Here is a 21,822-nt window from a genome sequence, read left to right on the forward strand (position 1 = left end):
CACCAGAGCTATGGGATTCTTTAGGGTAGGGATGAAGGATGGGTATGATTTGAGATGACATCCAAGGGGGCTTAGATCTTTATTTTTTTAAGACAGTTTCACTTTTGTTGCCCTGGCTGGAGTGCAATGGCATGATTTTGGCTCACCGCAACCTCCGCCTCCCAGGTACAAGCAATTCTCCTGCTTCAGCCTCCCAAGTAGCTGGAATTACAGGCATGCACCACACCCGGCTAATTTTTTGCATTTTTTTGGTACAGACAGGGTTTCTCCATGTTGGGCAAGCAGGTCTCTAACTCCCAACCTCAGGTGATCTGCCCGCCTCAGCCTCCCAAAGTTCTGGGATTCAAGGCGTGAAGCCACTGCACCCGGCAAGGGGGCTTAGATCTAACTTACCCACCTCTACCCCTACTCAAACTACTGGATAGAGAAACACTGTTCTAAATGAAATTTTTAAGTGATATTATACTATTACACTGGAAGGGAACTTAAAGAGTATTATATTTACCCAAGGCCTAAATAGAGTGAAGTGCTTTGCTCAAGGTTACACAAGTATGAAAGTGACTGTTATTTATCACAGTAAGACCAGAGCCCAAGGGCTGGGCGTGGTGGCTCACGCCTGTAATCCCAGCACTTTGGGAGGCCGAGGAGGGTGGATCACGAGGTCAAGAGATCGAGACCATCCTGGTCAACATGGTGAAACCCCATCTCTACTAAAAATACAAAAAATTAGCTGGGCACGGTGGCGCGTGCCTGTAATCCCAGCTACTCAGGAGGCTGAGGCATGAGAATTGCCTGAACCCAGGAGGCAGAGGTTGCGGTCAACTGAGATTGCACCATTGCACTCCAACCTGGGTAACAAGAGCGAAACTCCGTCTCACGAAAAAAAAAAAAAAAAAAAAAAAGACCAGAGCCCAAGCCCAACAGCCCAAGTGTGAATACAAATGCCAGATCTTCTACCAGCTAACTGTGCAGCCCATGGTTAAACCTCTGAAATCTGGAACTCTTCCTCGAAAACATGGGGAGAAATAACATATTTTTAAAGAATACTTTATGGAGTAAAAATATAATTTTTAAAGTGTTTAGCAAATTGCTTTACACATAGAGAGTATTTGCTATTTTATTTTTCTCTTCCCTTTTTTCTTCTCTGGCTTCTACCCCTAGCTGATCTCTCCTTAATATGTATTCCAACATGTGCAATGGCGACAGCTTTTGTTGCAAGTACAGAATTCTACTCAGGTTAACATCAGCAAAAGAGGGGAGGTCTGTTATAAGGATAGAGGGGTATCATAAGGACCTCAAAGTCAGTCTTTAGGAAATCACCTGAACTAGAAACCATAAAAACAGAAGACCTTTCTTTTCTATTTCTGTTCTCTGATTGTCTATTTCCATCCCCCCACTCCCTCCTGTCTCTCTGTATCTCTCTCAATCTCTCTTTTCTCTGCTTCTCCATGAATGGTCATAGAATATAGGAATTACACAATTCTTGACAGTTTCTCCCACTTACCAGCCAAGACTCAATCACAATATTTTAGTCCCAATCCCAAATTCCTGGGAAAGAGAATTTGGTTTGCCAGTAGTAGGGAGGAGCGTGGAGTCACATAACATACAATAGTTGCCAACACTTAAGCTGAAAAGAGCAGTTATGGGGTTATTGTAAGTTGGGTAGAGAACCCTAACCTTCTGGCAACTTCTTTGTAGATATCTGAGAGGAATCTTTATCCACATTTGAAAGGCTTTCAGCCTAATACAGTTTAAAAAGGAGGCACAATAGCAATTCCCCATGTCTGAGTGTACACACTGAACATTTAGATTTTATCCAGTTCCAAGACTCCCTGATGATTTTTTAAATGCCCAGAGTCATGGCAATAGAATACATTTTCTCAAGTCTCCTTTCTTGGCTTAGTCATGAGAAGGGTAACATCAGATATTCTTGGCCTTACAAGCTGGGCTTATGGAAAAACTGTTAAGAGAATAATCTCATTTCAGATAGGCTTGGCTCTAAAATAAGGGGCCCCTTTCATGGTTGTTCTGGAAATCTGCCATGAGATATACTATATCAGGAAATATTGGCTTAATGTTTTTATGCTATTCAGCAGTTACTCTCAGAGTTCAATTATTAGAAACTCTCCAGCTCAGCAGTTTGGTTGTCTGCAAGTATACATGATTTTCTTTCTAATAAATGAATTTCATATGAGCTAATTATAGAAAATTAGATTTTTTTGTAGGAATTAGCATAGTTCTTTATTAGCAAAACCAATTGCATTTCATTAATTTTCTTCTTAATTAAAGCCACTGGTTTTAGTGGGAAATTAAATGAATAACATGCTTTTCTAAAGAATGTAAGCTTATGCTATGCAAATACCAAAGCCATGCATTACTACAAGTGCTATCCCAGCTCATCATGAGTAAAAAAACAGAACAAAACAAAACTAAAACAGGAACACAAGTCCTCTTTACTTCTGCTTTGTAGTTTTATTAATCTAAATAGAAAATACTGCTGAGAAGTTGTAAGCTCAAGTCTCAACTAGGCCATTCTTTTCTATAGGTTCTCTGCATGTTTGGAAGTCTGAATTGATTGAAGTTGAGGACGATGTGTATCTGAGGCATAGCTCTTCCCTGACTTATGGGTCTTGAACTGATGTTGAGGTTCGACTTGAAGCCCAGAGTTTTGGTGTAAATGAATAGGGACAATTTTACATTAAGCACTGAACATGAAGAAAAGTAAAATTAAGCAAGTGGAACACATGCCCTTTGCCTCAACCTTTGAACATGTGTGTGTGTGTCTCTCATTTTCCCAAACAGGATCAACCACCGTGATCTATGAATTAACCACCTTCTTAGAGGCTTCCTTTCTTTTTTGTTAGATCCTTTTTTGAGAGCACCTAGAGTTCTATCAAAGAGGGAAGTAACTCCAAGCAAATCCACACTGAGACGTGAATTAATAACGGCTACCAAGCATAGAACCCTTTTCCCTGGCACACTCCTGGGAAACAAGCAGTTACAATACTTGTCGAAAGTAATGTGATAGTGTACGTTTGTTTTTATTTTTTGAAGTAGAAACATTTATATTTAGGAGTTTAACCTTTAGGAATGTGTCCCACAGGAATGCTTGCTTGAGTATACCAGGATTTTTACTGTCGCACTGTTTCTAAAAGGAAAAAAACAAAAACAACAACAACAAAAATCCTCAAAAACAAACCTGTGTCTATTGCTAGGGAAATAGGTAAATAATTTATGGTATATTCATTCATACTATGGGACACTATGTGGACAATAAAAGGACCGTAGTACACCTATATGTTAGAACATGGGGAAAATACTCATACTGCCTGGTTAAACAAAAACAGCATTTTTCATCTATGATTCAATGTTTGTAAGAAAATATTACATTTTTATGGACTTATTTATGTGTGTGTGTTATGTACACAATAAAAGATGCAGATGGATACACAACAAACTGTTAACAGCAGAAAGTGGTTAGGGAATGGTGAGTAGAACTTACACATTGATAATGTTTGAATTTCCTATCATTAGAAGACATCATTTGAAATTTTAAAAATAAAAATAGATACAGTTGGGTACAGAATTTCAGTTTGCAGTGATGAAAACCTTCTGGAGATGGATGATGGTGATGGTTACATAAGAATATCATGGAATTGTATACTTAAACATGATTAAAATGGTAAAGTTTATGTGACACATAGTTTACCACAATAAAAAAAAAAAGGTGACTTTCACAAGGGCATTTCCATTACATAAGAAGTGAGCAGTGTGTAGCTTAAAGATGAGTTTGGTAAGGGGGCCTGGGCCAGATTGGAAGTCCTTTGACTGCAATACCAGTGAATTAGATGTAATAGACCCTCTAGAGTTACAGATGATGTCTTACAGCATTTAGGATAAAACAAAGGGCATCTTTGGCTGTGAGCAGCATGGGAGGCCTCCCTTTGGCAAAATAGAGATTGAAGGGAGGTTATTTGTGGTCTCTAAAGTCATGCCACCATTGCCCCAGTCCCCATTAGTCATAACTCTTTTTTTTTTTTGTCCTCATGAAGGTGAGCCTGCCAAGAAAAATATGTTTATGTCTTTATATACAGCTGCCTAAACTCACTTATCAACTATTTAAGAATCTGTATAACATTTTTTGGCCATTTAAATGTATGGAATTACAACTTTGAAGCTTACACAAACCATGTTTGACATAAGAAGTAGTTACTGATATCTATGAAATAAAAAGAAATAAGAGTCCAAGGCCAACTTCCACTTTCATTACCAAGGAGTATCTTTAAGTAAAGCAATCAGTAAGCATTTATCAAGTGCCCACCATAGGAACCAGGAAGGACACAAAGAAACATAATAAAGTGCCTAACCTTAAAGGGCTTACCACTTGTAAGGGAAATAACCAATACAGAAGGCATTGAATTGAATTGAACTGGATTGGATTGGATTGAGTTGGATTCTTTGTGATTTCATAGAGGAAGCATTTAACACCCACTAAGATATCCCACTGTGCAAGGTAGTATCGGTTTGAAGGAGATAATAAAAATACTGATAAAACACGTTCCCTCTCCCACAGGACTCCCAATTTAGGGGACAGAAGGAATGAACTAACTAAAATGCAAGTCAAAATGTAATCGTAATATAATAAATTATAAATATCAATTTGCAAGGAGGACTAGCTTCATTCTATCCATGTAATGAATGAGCATTTGTAAAGGAGTTCAACATGGGAGCAGACTGAGAGAAGGGAAGGCCATTCAGGTTGAGAGAACAGCATGAGCCAAAGCCTGGAGGAGGGAGTGTGCCCAACTGTTCAGAGAACAGAGAGAGGTTCTTGTCATTTAGAGCGTAGCATTCAGGATGGGGCACAAGACTCTGCATGAGATAAATTAGGGGAGGGAGAGCAGGGCCAGAGCCTTGGGGCACTTGTGAGGAATCACAGAGGCACAGAGTCCAAGGGCTGCCGGAATGTTCAAGATTGGAGCTCTTGTGCACAGGAAGCCATTTCTTCTCATCCAGGTTACAGCACCAGCTTTCAACTATCCCTCCATTCCATCTCAACTCAGGCCCTCTCTCATCTATTCCCCATGCTGCAACCACGGTGGTCCTTTGGAAACTGCAGATCAGATCAGGTCACTCTTCCGATAGTTTCCTTCTTTTTTAGAATAAGTTCAAAATATTAATATGACCTCTGGGGCTGTGCAGAGCAGGTCCCCACACACCCCCTCCAACCCCCACCTGACCTTTTACCAGGACACCCCATTTCTCACATAATGTTCATTTGCCTGACCTGCTCCTCCCTAATCCTAGGCTGCTATGGGGTATCTCCTGTGCCAACTGTAATGCTGGGGAATAGTAGGTGGTCGATACACAGCTGTGGAATGCAGTAGCATAGGCAGGTGTGCATGAAGGAATGAATGGAGTGCCTCCACAAGTTTCTTCTCAAGTGCCATTGGGCCTTATCATGAAGAGCCTGCAGGGGCAAGAAACTCCCTAATCTTCTTGGAGAGCAAAAGACAAATGGGCACAGGTGGAGGAAGATTCTGAACTAAAGACAAAGGAAGCTGAGAATGTTCACATGTTTTCTTACCTTTACTATGATATGTGTTTAGCATAATTAGGATTGAGGGAAGTAGAAAAGGCCTGACATGGGGCCCGTGAAGAATAAAACAGGAAGCAAAGCAAGTACTCCTGAAAGGTCTGCAGAGGAGTTTCGAGGTTTGGTCAGAGAGGATGAATGGGAAGAAGCTCAGGGCAGTGCTGGGGAAGAGAGAGCAGAATGCTAGGTTTGTCAGGATGGGCATTATGGACGGTCAGGGGATTTTAGAACAGGAACAAAGGTATGGCTGAATTGACCTGCCATGGAGTCCTGAGTGGGCAAAAGAATACAGAAAGAGGGATTATACACTGAGAATGAAGGAAAGGCTGGCTGGAATCCAAAGGAGTGTGAGAGACATGTGTCCATAAGATTGCAATCACAGAGGGGATTCGGAAAGGTCAAGATCACAGAAGAGAAGACTTGCTCGAGGCAGAGTTGCCTAATCACTGGAACAGAGAAGGAGGTCACAGGAATCAAGAGCAGGAAATTGTTGGCCCAAGAGCTGAGGTCACTAGGGATAATAGCTAACCACTGGACCCTTTTTATGGTATGTATAATTATAATCCCACATGCATTTATTGGCTTACTTGCTATTGTCTACTTTTCACCATCCCAAACTAAATTATTATCTCCTCAAGGGCAAGGACCAGGTATATTTCTGTGTGATATCCACTGTCTGTCATAGTCAGATATTCATTAAATATTTGGAGAACGAATGAATGAATGACTGAATGTGTGACTACGGCACACTGCTTCTCATCAAAATGACTGTTTACGGCAATTGTGTAGTACTAGTGGAAAAACACTTGAGACTGGAGAGTAGTGAAGACATAGTTTTACTAAGCCGTTAAGCTCTGGATTGTATACGGTTGTTCACATGATACGTTGTTCTCTCCGTTCTGAAAGTGCATGTACTGCAAAGGCCAGAGCCAAATCCTATATAATATGTATGTAATATTTCCTTTCTATCCACAGAGCAGCCAGAAGAACTCTAGGAAAAGAACAAGCGATGTATACAGCCTGGAGGGGGAGGCTTTATAGTGAAACAGACTTTTATAGTTAGAGAAAACTGCACCATCACTGATCTTCAGTAACTTGTTTCCTCATCTGTAAACTAGGAATAAAAAACAGGATGCAGCACACAGGTTGATGTAAAGCTTAAGTGAGATAATGCATATACCCATCTGTCAGTGCTAGGTACACAGCACTCCATGTGTGATACCTAAAGATAAAAACACTATTTTACCTGTTTTCTGGACTGTGTAAGCTGCATTTGGATTTAGGGTTTGTCATTGTTTGTAGCAGTGACATTCTCATGCTCTTCTCAGTACCCTGGCCAAAAGGTTTGCTTCAGCAGCAGTGATTCCAGACCCCAACTCTGCTCCTCTCCAGAAGCAGGTATCCATCTGCATGCTCCCACAGCAAGGGTGATGACCTCAGGGGCTGATCTGGGCACGCACAGCTCCATGCTGCCCTCTGGTGGATGTATTTTGGGCTGCCCCTTCCCTGCCATGGACTTTCTGCTGTGCTGACATTAAGGTGCAAAGATAAACTATATGAAGAGCACTGATAAGGAGAGTCTTTGGAGATTACAGGGTAGCGAGGAAGGAGCGCACTCCACCAATTGTTGTGTTTGGTTCAGATTCTCAGTTCTCCAATCCTACTTCTACCGAGGGAATGGCTATTTCTGCACCAATGAAAACTCATTATCTCCAAGGGATTTGGGAGGTCAGTCAAGGTGGCTCTGAGGCTCTGAGAAGGGCAGTGTCTAGCCTAAGATCACACAGTTAAACGATGACTTTGGTCTCTTAAACTCTGTATTTGCAGACCACTTTCATTGTGTAAGGAAAACGTCACAGGGCTCACCCTAAAATGCAAATTATTCTAGAAGGGTATCTGCTTTGCCTTAGCTGAAAGTAATCTAAATGGCCATAACAGACCCAGGAACCATCTTTATGCCTTCTCTTTTCCTCATCTCTTACCGCCAATAAATAAGCAAGGCCCTTTGGTTTTCTGTATCACGTATCTGATTCACCGTGCTGCATCTCATCTGCTATTAACTAGCTCCATTCCCTATCTCTTTTGTTTGGATGACTACAGTTGTCTCCTAAGGATTCTCTCTGCTTCTTCTCTCCTCCCATCTCCTTCATAATCCTTTCTCCTCCCAGCAGCCAGGATGAGCTGATACAAGTCCTGTTTAAAACTCAGCACTTCACCCTGCTCTAGACATCCCTATATGATTTCAATCTCATTGTATACTGTGCCCTCTTGGCTCTCCATATTCCAGCCAACCTGATGCCTTGCTCATCCTCCAACATGGCCAGACTTTGCCTTTGCACTTGCTGTTGTCTCTGCATGGAATAGTCTTCTCTGAACACTTCTCATGGCTGGCTCTTCCTCTTCTTTCATCTCAGTATAGATGTTACCTCTTAAGAGGCATCTATCTAAAACAACTCCTTTCCCCAACATTCTCCTTCCCCAATATGGCAACTCTTCTTATGAATTTCTATGAATTTTCCTTCGTAACAGTAATCACTACCTGTCATTATCTTGTTTCTTTGCTTAATGCATGGTCTTCATTAGAATATAACTTCCAGGAGGGCAGCATCTTTGCCTTCCCATTGCTGGAGTCTTCTCAGTGTCTGGTACATAACAGATACTCAAAAAAGTGCTCAGTGGGCTGGAAGAGCAGTATTTTATAGCTTGTGGCATTGGCTAACTTTTCATAACCTGGCCCCATCTGCAGCTGCCCCTCTGCATGTCCAGCCACATAGAACCATCTTGATCAGATTGTGCCCTTATGTTGGTTGACTGGGTGAATGAGCACATTTAAAGGATCTCATTTCCCTATAGCATGCCCTGTGTGAATGTTGACATATGCATAGACAAACTTTATATATTTATACAAAATCACATTCCTTCCTCCATGTAACTTATAATAGTTACAGAATCTGAATTCCCTTCTTTATTCATTGCTGTAAGTCATAGTAACAAGATTTGATTGTGCTAAATGCCATCCTATCACATTAATACACACTTGATATTATGTTTATTTGATGAAGGTTTCCCCTGAAACTAGGCACTCAGGAATTGTTTCCAAGAAAAATAATTGAATAGGGAAAGACACTGCAGTTGCCATTAAAATTAAAACCAGAAATCATTTCGTGTGTGTTATTCTTCCCTGGTTCCACCTCCAGCAAAGACTGGAAACAGGTCCTTAAGGGCAAGTAATAAGAATGAATGTCACAAGAGTCAGAAGTAATGAACCAATATCTTGCAGAAACACTATATGATATGCCAGCCCAGAAAGAGGGTTGAGTAGGAAAGTGTGTGCATCTGAAAAAATAAACATCCCGGTAAAGAAATATGTAGAACCACATTGTTACGCACATACAATGTCAAGTTCCTTTTGACTCAGCATCTAATCTGGTCACACAGTGAAATTTCAACCCTATCTGCCCTTGAAGTGGAAGGTGCTGAATCACCTGCCCAGGGGAAACTGCAGACATTTAGCACTTTCAAAGAAAGGAATGAGCTAATAAAATTACAGTCTGGCTCACTAAGCACACATCACTGTATGCCAGCCTCTCTTTGGAGCAAACCTGCTTTCGCAAATGCACACCACAATTTTCTCTCCACGTACCATTTCCCTTATGTCAATGAATGTCTTTCTCATATATATGAATGCCTTTCTTGATAGCATATGAAAAATGAAAAGAAGGTGAGTTGAGAGGGGAAGGAGTGGAGAATAATAACATTCTCCTAGATTTGTCATCTACTATTTCTATTTTGCCTATTCATTACACTGGGGTTTCATTTCCTGGGTCTTGTTATCTCTTTAGAGTAAGAAGTATTTAGTTTACTTAGATGATAGTCAAATACTCTTTTTTTAAAAAAATACAGTTCGATAGAAGGAATAAGTTCTAGTGTTCAAGGGTGACTATAGTTAATAATTTACTGTACATTTCAAAATAGCTAGAAAAGATTCAGAACGTTCTCCATACAAAGAAATGATACATGTTTGAGGTTATGGATATCCCAGTTACCCTGATTATTACACATTACACACATGTATCAAAATACCACATGTACTCAACATACATATATATTATATATCAACAAATACTAGAAAAAATACTCATCTTCTAATACTTTGACCTTTTTTTTTTTCATTTACATGGCTGCTACTCAGTATGTGAGAAATTTGTGCTTTCTAATTCAAGATTTGAATGCTCTAGGAAAACCAGTGTCAAACATAAGTTTACAGCAGGAAGCGGGGACTAACCATGAAATCAAGATTAGTAATCCCAAGACCTAACATGCTGAATAAATCTAATGAAGAATTTGAAAGAAGGTTTTTTATCAAAAGACACATTAGGCAAGCCAGGGACAGTTATCCAGATGGCCTGACTTTCCTCTTCAAGAATGCTGGGTCACAGAAACTTTATTTACTGTGGTCTGTGTTTGTTGCAGAAAGAATCTAAGAAGCAAGATGGGGCTCCATTTCAGATGATGAAGCTCTAAAATGACTTCAGTTGATGGGTAAATCCCATGACCTCTGGCCTCAGCAGGTCTCAGAGAACAGGCAGATGGGTTGATAATACTCAGAAAAGCTTCCATTTATCAGTGAGGTTTCCTTCTATGCTACATGCCACACAGCAGCTTTGTGAATGCCTTCATCCCACAGCTCAGCAATTTTAAACCAGAACAAGTTTCCAGAAAGGCTAAGAATGATCTGTATAAAATGGTCTGTGTAAGGATGATCTGTATAAGAAATGAAAAGAGCTGGTGTGTTCAGAGTCAGACTTCTTAGACTCTAAGCACCCCTCGGTATCGTAATACCTTGCAACCTTGGGGAAATTCTTTAATCTGGTTAAACTTCCATTTTCATGGTTATAAAATGCAAATAACTAATTCCTGCTGGATGGATCTCTCTACCTGGGTGGTTGTGAAGTTCAAGTGAAACCGAAAGCTGTGAAAACTTTAAAGGCCTACAACAGATAACACACCATGAGACGAGTGTGGTGCTGATAATGTTGACAGGTGACAGGCATGGGTACTCAAGTTCCTGCCCAAAACCACATGAAGGAGTAGTTTGGAGGGGCCAGACACCTCATGTCACTGGAGAACAGGCAAGGGTCTTTGGCCTCAGTTATAATGCTTAGTAGGTACCCAAGCCCAAGGGAACAAGTTTTCATACAAGTGTCAACACAGCCACCACGAATTGCTCAGAACATGATATAAGTCAGGTGATTTAGCCCCTCCGAGCCTTGTTTACTCTTAGAGAAAATGAGGAAATCAGGTTAAATAGCAGTGGAGTGACACAGTCTTGGATTCGAATCTCATGTCTACTCCTGGCTAGTTGTTTGGCCTTGGACAGATAGTTTCACTTTAAAGTTATTTTTTTTTAATTTCTAAAATTAACAGGCAATGAAACTTTTTGTGTGTGTGTGTGTGTACAGTTCTATACATTTTAACACATGTATAGATTCAAGAAGGTACCATTACCATTTTCTTTTGTAATCACACCCTATCACCACCCATAACTCACGGTGACCACTGAGTTGAGTTCTTCTCTATTACTAGAATTTTGTAATTTCAAAAATGTCATACAAATAGAATCATAGAAATGTTACATCTTGAAACTAGCTTCCATTCAGCATAATGCTTTTGAGATTCTCCAAGTTTTTGGCAGTGTTAATAGTTTGCTCTTTTTAAATGGTATTCCTTTTAAATATTTCCATTTTATGGATATACCACAATTTGTTTAGACATTTATCTGCTGAACTGCATTTGGGTTGTTTCAGGTTTTTGGCAATTATGAATAAAACTGTTATTAAAACATTTGTGTGCAGGCTTTTGTTTTCATATATTTTTATATGTCCACCCAAACATGGGACAGTCCATTTTTTTCTGTATAGAGTTAAAGAGTAAATATTTTAGCTTTTTGGGCCTTACAGTTTCTATTGCAACTGGTGTGAAAGCAGCCATAGATAATATGTATAGATATAAGTGTGACAAGTGTGGCTGTGTTCCAATAAAACTTTATTTACAAAAACAGGCAATGGGGAGGATTTAGCCTGTTGGCCATTGTTTACCAATCCCTGTTGTTATAAATACTTAAGACCAAGACTGCTGAATTATATCAGTAGATTTTTAACTTTGTAATAAAACGCTAACATTTTTCAGAGTGGCTGTACTGTTTTGTATTACCACCCAACAATGTTTATGCGTTTGTGTTGACATTCTCACCAGCACTAGGTATTGTCAGTATCTAATTTTAGCCATTCTAATAGGTGCAGTGGCAGGAGTTTGGATTTCCCTAATGACTAAAGATATGGGACATCTTTTCATGTACTTATTGGCCATCCCTATATTCTCTTTGCTGATGTGTCTGACCAAGTGCTTTGTCTACTTTTTAATTGGGTAGTTGCTTTTCTTACTTTTCAATTTTGAGATTTCTTGATATAAGTCTTGTTCTGAGTATTTCATTTGCAAATATTTTCTCCCAGTCTATTTCTTTTTTTGTTCTCTTAACAGTGTATTTTGCAAATAAACATTTCTATTTTTTTCATTTCTAATTTTGATGAAGTCTAATTTGTCAATGCTTTCTTTTATGGATCATGATGTTATTTCTTAGATCTCTTTAACCAAAATCATGAAGATTTTCTCCTTTTTTTTTCTAAAACTTTTGTAGTTTTACATTTTACATTTAGATCTATGCTCAATATTAAGTTGTTATTGCATAAAGTTAGAGGTTTCAGTCAAGGTTGATTCTATGTGTATGTCTATTGCTCTAGCCCATTTGTTGAAAAGACTATTCTTTTTGTACTTACTTGCCTTTGTATCTTTGTCAAAAATTAATTCATCATTTGCAGTGTGGTATTCTGGATTAGATCCTAGAACAGAAAAAAAGGACATTAATAGAACAACCAGTAAAATCCAAATGAAGATCAGAGTTTAGCTAATAGCATTGTACCTATGTTAATTTCTTAGGTTTGCCAAATATACCATAGCAATGTAGGATGTTAACGTTAGCAGAAACTGGATGAGGGGTATATGGAAGCTGTATTATCTTTGCAACTTTTCTATAAATCTAAAATCATTCCAAAATTAAAAAAAAATTTTTTTTAATTAGTTGATTTGTATGGGTTTATTTCTGTACTCTCCGTTCTGTTCCATGGATCTCTGTGCCTATCCCATTCACCATTACCACACTATCTTGATTCCTATGGTAGCTTCACTATTTATAAACAATGTACAAGCCTTATTTAGTTTGTAAATCTCTCCTACAGACTAAAGCTCTGTGAGGACAGGCACAGGGATGAACAGAGGTTTTCTGGTTTACTGTTGAATTTCTAGCATCACATCTGGCATATGGCAAACACCGAATAAATTTTTTGTTAAAGGAATTAGAAAATGAATCTTAGTGATGGACTGAATGAATGAACAAAGTATATCCGAAGTGGTGATTCTGCTTCCCTGGTTCTGTCAAACCACTGGGAATATCGTGGAAGCAGAGCAAACACTGAATAAATTTTTTGTTGGGTGCATAATTAAAAGGGGTGAGAGACTGCCATCTGGGAGTTCTGTTGGGTTTCAGCTGCAACTCTTCACTCACCCTCCAAATCTCTTAATTAGGTGCCTTTTTTTCCTGTTATCTATTCCTTCTGTCCTATGGGATGTATAGTCTCGCTGCCAAGGAGTTCCAGGTCAAATTATGCCAAGCATTTAACATGCCCACCCAGGAGATGATATAGGTAAAACTCTTAGCATGTTCCAGAGCCTGGAGCATGGTGCATATTCAGCAAAGGTGAGCCTTAACCACTATTTTTAATCATTAAAAAATCAGAGATTTATATTTTTTACTTGAAACCGTAAATTACTTCATTCATTCTTTTATTTATTCATAAAATATGAATCCATTTGATAGGTTTTACAGACTATTACTTGCCACACATTTTCCTAGGAGCTGGAGATATGTCAGAGAATAGGGCAGATACAATCCTGCCCTCAAGAGTAAATCTTTTGAGTGAGCACTGCAACCAATTTACTCCATGTATCCAAACGTAATACACCGTGAAGACCTTAGTCCATACAGGTATGCATTTAATTTACAAGTAAAACTCTCTTTCTCCTTTAAAATGAAAAAACAAACTAACCAACCAACCTGTCTAGATTCTGACAAAGTAGATCTGTGCTAATTTTTTTAGCTCCAATAATTGCTTGTGACATACAATTGTACGAGGACATGAAAGAGGAAAGGCTAATTCTGGAAATCTGTTGGGGGAGGCAGTCCAAGGATAAATGGGTGTAGGTAGCCTTCAGAGCTCTTACAACTCTTGAGATGTGGTTGCGGAGGTTTTTTTCCCCACTCCAATACAAAATGCAGAGTGGTTAACTAATATACACATGCATGCACACATCTACCAATCCTATTCCTTAATGTAATTAATGACTTTGACTTTTATCATTGTCCTCAACTCTTTACTAAAAAGAGGTTAAAAAAAAGTATGCAGTGAGATCTTTACCATTTAGAAAGAATTATTTTCAAGTCCCACTTCAGGTAGCTCAAGGAGGTCCCCTTGTTCAAAAATCTTTTCTCATTTTGTGTCAAAGAAGCTTGCCCATAGCTGTGTCATTGCTTTCATGTATACATTCCCAGCCTCTGTAATTGTCACTGAGTAACTCAAAGGGGGTTTTTATTCCCCTCCTTCTGATTGAATTAGGCACAAAGGAGCACATCTGATTTCTGCCTTATGTTATCCTCATTGGCTAGGAAGCAATGGAGTTATGTACTGGGGGAACCTAATGAGACATTTTCCTCTTTAAAATCTGCCTTCGTTTTGAATACTTTGATCTCAGTTAAACTGCATCCTTAGCTAATTAACAGCAAAACTATTAAGAAGCTGTGTTGGCTGTTGGAAATAAAAACCATTTTCCAGCAAAGCCAATTCATTACATTTGGGCAACCATGGTCTTTGAAATCAATTTCCTGTAAAAACTAACAAGACAAACTGCTTCTTCTGAATATCCGCCTCTAAGATGTATCTAATTCTGTTTACAGTGATAAAATCTCCCCAGTGGAATATCCCTCTGATCCTTGTAACCTCACGGTAAACATGGCAAGCTGGTGGATCTACTTCATTCCCATGAGCCAAATCAAAACATTAGGCCTGTCTCATCAGCTCCAGGATCAACATATCCAGGAGGGTTCACTATTTTATACTTCACAGAATTTGAGAAGAAATAGGTTTTTTTCTTTTCAGACAAGTACAGCAATCTTGGCGGCACTATATTAATATTTACCAAAAGTCTACAGAGTCACTCTACCAGTTTTATAGATATTTATTGTCTTTAAATCACCCCAGAGAAAAGCCCAACTACAAATACTAGCTAGTACTGTCCTGGAAATGATAAATTGAAACTCCCTCCAACTCTATCATACTTTCAGCTGGATAATGTTTAGTTTGCAAAGTACATTGGTCATGGCTCTTTTATCCATCTTCATTTGAAGATACGGTAAGGGCAACTAACCATTGATCAGAGTTGACAGGCAATACTGCTTTGGTGTCAGGAAATTTACATTAGTCAGGACACAGTCACGATGCTTAAAAATTAATTAACTTCTGTAGTAGCCAATGAAAAGCTACCACATATGGGATGAAGACTCCATTATAAATAAGAAACTATGCAGAACAAATGATTGGTTTGTAAGTAAGAAAACTGGCTGATTGGTTAGTTGGTTGGTTCATTCATGAAATATTTCATTCAACAATCACTTATTGAGCACAATATGCCAGGCACTGAAGCAGGTGCTGGTTTGTGATGGGAGACCTGTGAAGCCTGATCCCAATATAAAAACAACTCTACATCTTGTAATAAAATTCCTCAATGATTCTATAGTCACTCAATTATTCAGCAGCCCACAAAGCAACACCTACTGTGTGCCCAGCATTACTTGTGGAGTTACAATTGATTAAACCAGACGGTGTTTTTCCTAAGCACATCTGTAGTGGATGGCTAAGTTCTCATGAAAGTCTGTAGAAAGGGAATTTCAACCATTCATAGGGTTTATTCTCTGGCCTATTGTGTTAATAGGCACTCTCACTGCCAGAAAGACAGAAGGCAGTTTCCAGTCAATTAAGCAAGTAATTGACAGTATTTGTTGAATGTTTACTCTGTGCCTAGTGTTGTGCTTGGTGCTTTCTTTCTTCCTAGAGAATAGGCGGATGTTGTAAGAATCTGGTTAACTGCCCATGAACGTGCAATGTACAATTGTTAATACAGCAAGTACTGGCTGGGATCAGTGAAACAGAATGCCTGCTCTCTAGGCACTCATTACAAAGTAGTACAATAGGTGGAGTAGGTATACATAGTGTAGCTGTGCCTTATAAGCAAATGCTTCACCCATGAGCCCTAATTATTTTAATTGGTAGTATTTCCTTTTACTTTGCTTTTAAACATTTTTCACTAGTCTCCAATACTCAACTTACAATACAAATGGAAACTTAAAATAGCTATATAAAAAAGATGAATATTTCACTTAGGATACTTAGGTAATATTAATGAAAAATATTTGGTATCTACTTAGAGAAATGTACAAGCTTTTACTGAACTCAGGGAAATTAAATAAGTTTTTGAATAATGCATCTTTTAGGAACTGAATGTACTGATGTTGGGCTGATACCATGAGAGACAAACTTGTTATGTCCCATTAATTCCAATCGTATAATAGTGTGGTATTTGCTATAAACAATTGGCATTTTAAAATCCAGTTTCTAAAGTAGAGATTTCAAATGTGGTTAATTCATGGGACATTTCAACAAAGCATAGGGAGAGTGGGGAAAAGTGAATATGGGATAAATTTTAAGTGAAACAGGAACAAGGCAGAGGTTCTAGGAGTTAGAAGAAATTTTAGAGAGCATTCAATCCAGCCCTTTGCCCTGACCGTTTCACAGAGCCTCCTATAGCACATTCTTTATTTTATTTTATTGTGTTTTAGGTTTTGGGGTACATGTGAAGAACGTGCAAGATTGTTGCATAGGTACATACATGGCAATGTGGTTTGCTGCCTTTCTTCCCATCACCTATATCTGGCATGTTATCCTGAAAACTAAGAAACTTGGTCTTTTCATTAAGTCTCAGAAACTGTTTTCCCTGAGCTCTAGTGAAGAGTGTCTTTATTTTTATTTATTTTTTTATATTTTATTTTATTTTTTTATTGCATTTTAGGTTTTGGGGTACATGTGAAGAACATGCAAGATTGTTGCATAGGTGCATACGTGGCAGTGTGATTTGCTGCCTTCCTCCCCTTCACCTATATGTGGCATTTCTCCCCATGCTATCTCTCCCCAACTCCCCACCCCCCGCTGTCCCCCCCACTCCCCCCAACAGACCCCAGTGTATAGTGCTCCCCTCCCTGTGTCCATGTGTTCTCATTGTTCAACACCTGCCTATGAGTGAGAACATGCGGTGTTTGATTTTGTGTTCTTGTGTCAGTTTGCTGAGAATGATGGTTTCCAGGTTCATCCATGTCCCTACAAAGAATGCGAACTCATTGTTTTTGATGGCTGCATAATATTCCATGGTGTGCCACATTTCCCTGTCCAGTCTATCGTCGATGGGCATTTGGGTTGGTTCCAGGTCTTTACTATTGTAAACTGTGCTGCAATGAACATTCGTGTGCATGTGTCCTTATAGTAGAACGATTTATAATCCTTTGGATATGTACCCAGTAATGGGATTGCTGGTCAAATGGAATTTCTATTTCTAGATCCTTAAGGAATCGCCACACTGTCTTCCACAATGGTTGAACTAATTTACACTCCCACCAACAGTGTAAAAGTGTTCCTATTTCTCCACATCCTCTCCAGCATCTGTTGTCTCCAGATTTTTTAATGATCGCTTTTGAGTGAAGTTGTCAAGTGTCCTCGGTGTCAGCGCTGGATGATGTTGGAGGCTGGTCCTTAAGAATGATCCTAATTACATCGATGTCAATAGAAACACAAGAGTGATGATAATAAATAGTGCTTGGTTGTAAACACGATGCCAGATCCTGTAAATTACAGGAACCGGGCCTGGTTCCTGTCTGGGAGCATCTAATAAAATGTTATGAGTTCTGCCTCAAAGAGGTTAAGATTGATGGCATACTGTCAATCCTGGAGTTTTCCAAATGCTTTTTGATTCTGTGTTGCAAAAACTCAAGTAAATATGTTTGTTTTGGGTTGCATGTTGATTTGGAATATTGAACATGATTGATATTTTTGCCATGTAGAAAACTGAGATGAAACCATTATTACCCAGATTGGTACTTATTGGACTTTCAGTAGAAATGAATGAACATGTTTATCCTCAGATGTGGAGTCAAATTAAAACTTGAACTTTCAGGCTTATGGTAAACACTATTCCTGTTCAGCTACTCTTTGGCTGGGATGCCCTCCACATTTTTAGAAAATTCAGCCCCTGGATTGTTTATTGTTTTGGTACAGCAAAGGGTACAATCTTCCATTACACACAGCTCCAAGATACCCACTAATATCCAGGACAGGAGCCATTCAGGATGAGAAAGCCTTTGGGGTCATACCCATTCAGGGTTAGAGCTTAATCACCAGATGACTTCTCTGAGTCATTTTCCTTATCTTGGAATCACATACTTTGTTTGATACCTGAATACATTCAGGTATGTGAAGCACACGTAGCAAGGCACAGAACGTATTTTGTAAAAGTGCAGACACTGCAGGCACAGACTGGGTTTCTATTCTCAGCTCTGCCATTTACTAGGCTGTCACCCTAAACTCATTAATTAACTTCTCAGAAGCTTAGTTTCCTCCTCTGAAAGAGGGGTCATTCATAATAACTACCTCAAAAGACTGCTGTGAGGATTGAACTATACTAAGTGGAAAATGCATGTACGTAAAGCATTAGACTTTGTGTGTGTGTGTTTCTAATGTGCCTCGCCCACAGACATACCCCTTCAGTGACTGGCTGACATTTTGAGAATTCCAAGACATTAGGCAAACCCAGTTTAAGCAACAATGTTTTTATAAATATGTCTCACAAAGAAACTGGAGGGCTGACAATGGGAAGACATAAGGGACTCTGGGGGTGGGGTTGGGGGACCGTCACCTTTACTGTTCTTCCTTCCTTAAGGGATAATTACAGGAGGCTGCTGTCAAAGACTGTTGCTTTAGCATCTCTCAGTGCTTAACATTATAAACATGTGACACCAGAGAACCATTTTAATACCTATAATTCTCCCAATCTCATTAAATAATTCCTTCAAGCATCATCCTCCAAGAATAACAAGGTAGATTTTATGGACTGATTTTCTCTGTATGTTTGGACGATACTTGAAAAAGAAACAGTGGAATTTAGTGATGAGAACTTCCTTGCAGCTGCCTGCCTCCATTTCCAAAGTGACTACTCTACTCTGTGATGTCATCTGGAAAGATAACTTAGTAGTTTCATGGCAGTAACAAAATAGGCATTATAATGCAGCTTGAGTTCCAGACTGTTGCTCTAAACATTGAAATGATTTGGCTTCCTATCTCAGCTCTGCTACTTATCAGTATATAACATTGGGCCAGCAGCCACGTAACCTCTTTAAATTTCAGTTTCCTCATCTGTAAAATGGGGATAGCAGTAGCCACCTCCTGGGATTGTTCACAGATTCCCTGAGCGAATGCACATATGGTGTCTAAAGGGGTATGGCATCAGGGTAAGAGTTCAATAAATGTCAATCATCATTATTATTGTAATCCTTAGCTACTATTCCAAAGCTGCCTTTCTCTTTGAAATGAAAGGTTGTTAACTATTTTCCTAATCGGATTCTCACAACCCAATATTTTCCAGCTCATCTTTCTTAAGAATAGTCATCTATCAGATAGGTCCATCTGGAGGTCATAGTTTGTTCATGAGAAGACAAGGAGCCATTGCTTCCTGGTTACATTTGAACAGAAAAAAAAAAGACACTTCTTGAAAGCTGCTCTGGGCAACTGTTTCCCAAAGGAGACTTAGTGTAGGGCAGAGCAGTAAGGAGTAAGGTCTTGCATTCAGGCAGAAACTCTGCTGTCTGTGGAGCCGACCCACCACCCCTTGCAGGACTGCACATGAAACTCACTCTTAGGAGCCCCATCTGGTACTAATCATCCCATTTCCTGTCTCTTGAGTGCTCATGCACACTGTAGCACTGTATGGATTGATGTTTGCTTAGGGCTTTTTGCATGAGTATGCCTTTTTAAAAGAGGGCCTCTTCCTTCCCTGTATCCCTATGGAGATTAAGAGCAATGTTTTTGGAGTCAATTAGACCTGGATTTAAATATCCACTCTGCCCCTTACTATCTAGGTTACAGTACTTCTTTGAGCTTCGCTTTTCTCATCAGTTAAATGGAGAGTTAACATGTGTAAAGGGCTTAGGAGAGGGTTGGCACATAATAAATACTCAATAAATATTAACTCTATCCTGAGAGCCTACTTCATAAATAGTAGTGATGGACAGGATAAAAAGTGGTTACAATAATGATACTCTCTGGGTGTATAATTTCCAGAAAAGCTACTGTCAGTTGTGATGACATCATTCTTTCTTGTAACATAAAAATCTCGGAAAAGAGAACCCCTCCTCCTCTATCCTTAGATATAACTGCACTATATTGGTACCTAGTAAGATAATCCAGCTCTAAAACTCCAAAACCACTTCAGCTCTTTGGAACAATTTCAAAATTTTGTGAAATAAAACTAAACTTTCACTTTTAGGCAAAACTGAGGACAACTTCAAAGCAGTTGTTCTTAGTAAAAGAATGGAGATACGACTCAAACACTGTTTATTTTTGGCAAAAGGAACTCAAAGAGATATTTTAAGACTTACTGTGTCAGAAAAACAAATTTATTTTTTCTTAAGTGAAATTAGGTGCCTTGATCATAGATTCCACCACGACATTTTACTGTGTCCCCATCTCTCCTTCCTCCTGACATATACACCCTTGCTGTTTCTAAAAATGGTTTCTTTCTAGACTGGAAGAAGTATTTAAATATTGGTGACAGCCTTTCTTAGCTGCTGAGAGAGTTAGTGCTTTGGAAGAAGGCTAGACAGATTCACCACTAGGCTGATATATGGTTTTTCTGATATATTTAGAAGTCACATGTGAGTATGAAGAGCTTGCAATTTGAAGTTCAATTAATGCTCAAATATTTCCTTATCCATCTCATTCCCTTGAGTTCCTTACCGACAAAGCCAGGTTAGAGAGCCTGTTTCATGAGAAGGAGTATATCTGGGGATCATGGAAGCTCTAGGCTCAAGGAGATCTCAGGGTCATCCAGTAAAACCCTCTAATTGCCCCAGAGACTTTTAAATTTTAGGGCATTATGTATTTATGAGGCTGAATGAAATGGAATGCATCTCCTAGAAAAATGCACATACAGGTAGGCTCACTTGCAATTTTAAATATGGTTCCAGGAGGGCTCACTGATGCATCTCCGGACTTCTAAGTCATAGAGTTTGCAGCTAAGAGCTCCTGGCTGGTGCTGGTGCCAGTATTGTCCTGAGGTCAAATCAGGGCCCTGATGAGAAGGACCTAATCTGACCCTTTTTTAGTGTTAAGGTCACAGTGAGGCAGAGTCTACAAAGCAAGAAGATGCCTGGTTGGAACCCACATCATTTATCCATTTCTAGGCCACTCTCTGGGGACCCAGAACACACTTTCAGAGCCTGTTATAAGCCTCTTCCCAGGGTTTGCATCTCAAAGATACACCTTGTCACCAGGGAGTATACCTCTGGGTAGCTGTTTTTCTTTGGGATGGGTTAAGAGCTTGAGTATTAGCATGTGTGTCAACACAGGTAAGTGTAAGTCCGCTTACAGTATAAGATGGAGGCAGGTGAGAAAAACAAAAAGGAGGCTTTAGACCTTTCCCCTCCATTTTTACTCTTGTCCTAGACTCAGCAAAGAGGAACATTGCTGTTGCTTCTGATCACTTTGCTCCTCTCCGCTCTTTCCTCCAGCTAATTCTGACTTAGCCTTTAAGCCATAGTTTACATGTCCTTTCCCCGGAAATGCATTCCTTGACCCTCAGGCTTAGTTCCCTGGTGAATTATCAGTACCCTGTAACTTTCCCTTCACAGTACTTATTTAAAGATTATTTGAGTGATTATTTGAAATGTCTGTCTTAGATACTTGAAAACTACCTGTGGTCATTTGCATAAAGTCTAGCTTGTCACTGTTGTTTCCTCA

Source organism: Aotus nancymaae, unplaced genomic scaffold, assembly GCF_030222135.1.
Source record: "Aotus nancymaae isolate 86718 unplaced genomic scaffold, 86718_ANA_hifiasm-v0.15.2.pri h1tg000064l_1, whole genome shotgun sequence".
Taxonomy (NCBI): Eukaryota; Metazoa; Chordata; class Mammalia; order Primates; family Aotidae; genus Aotus; species Aotus nancymaae.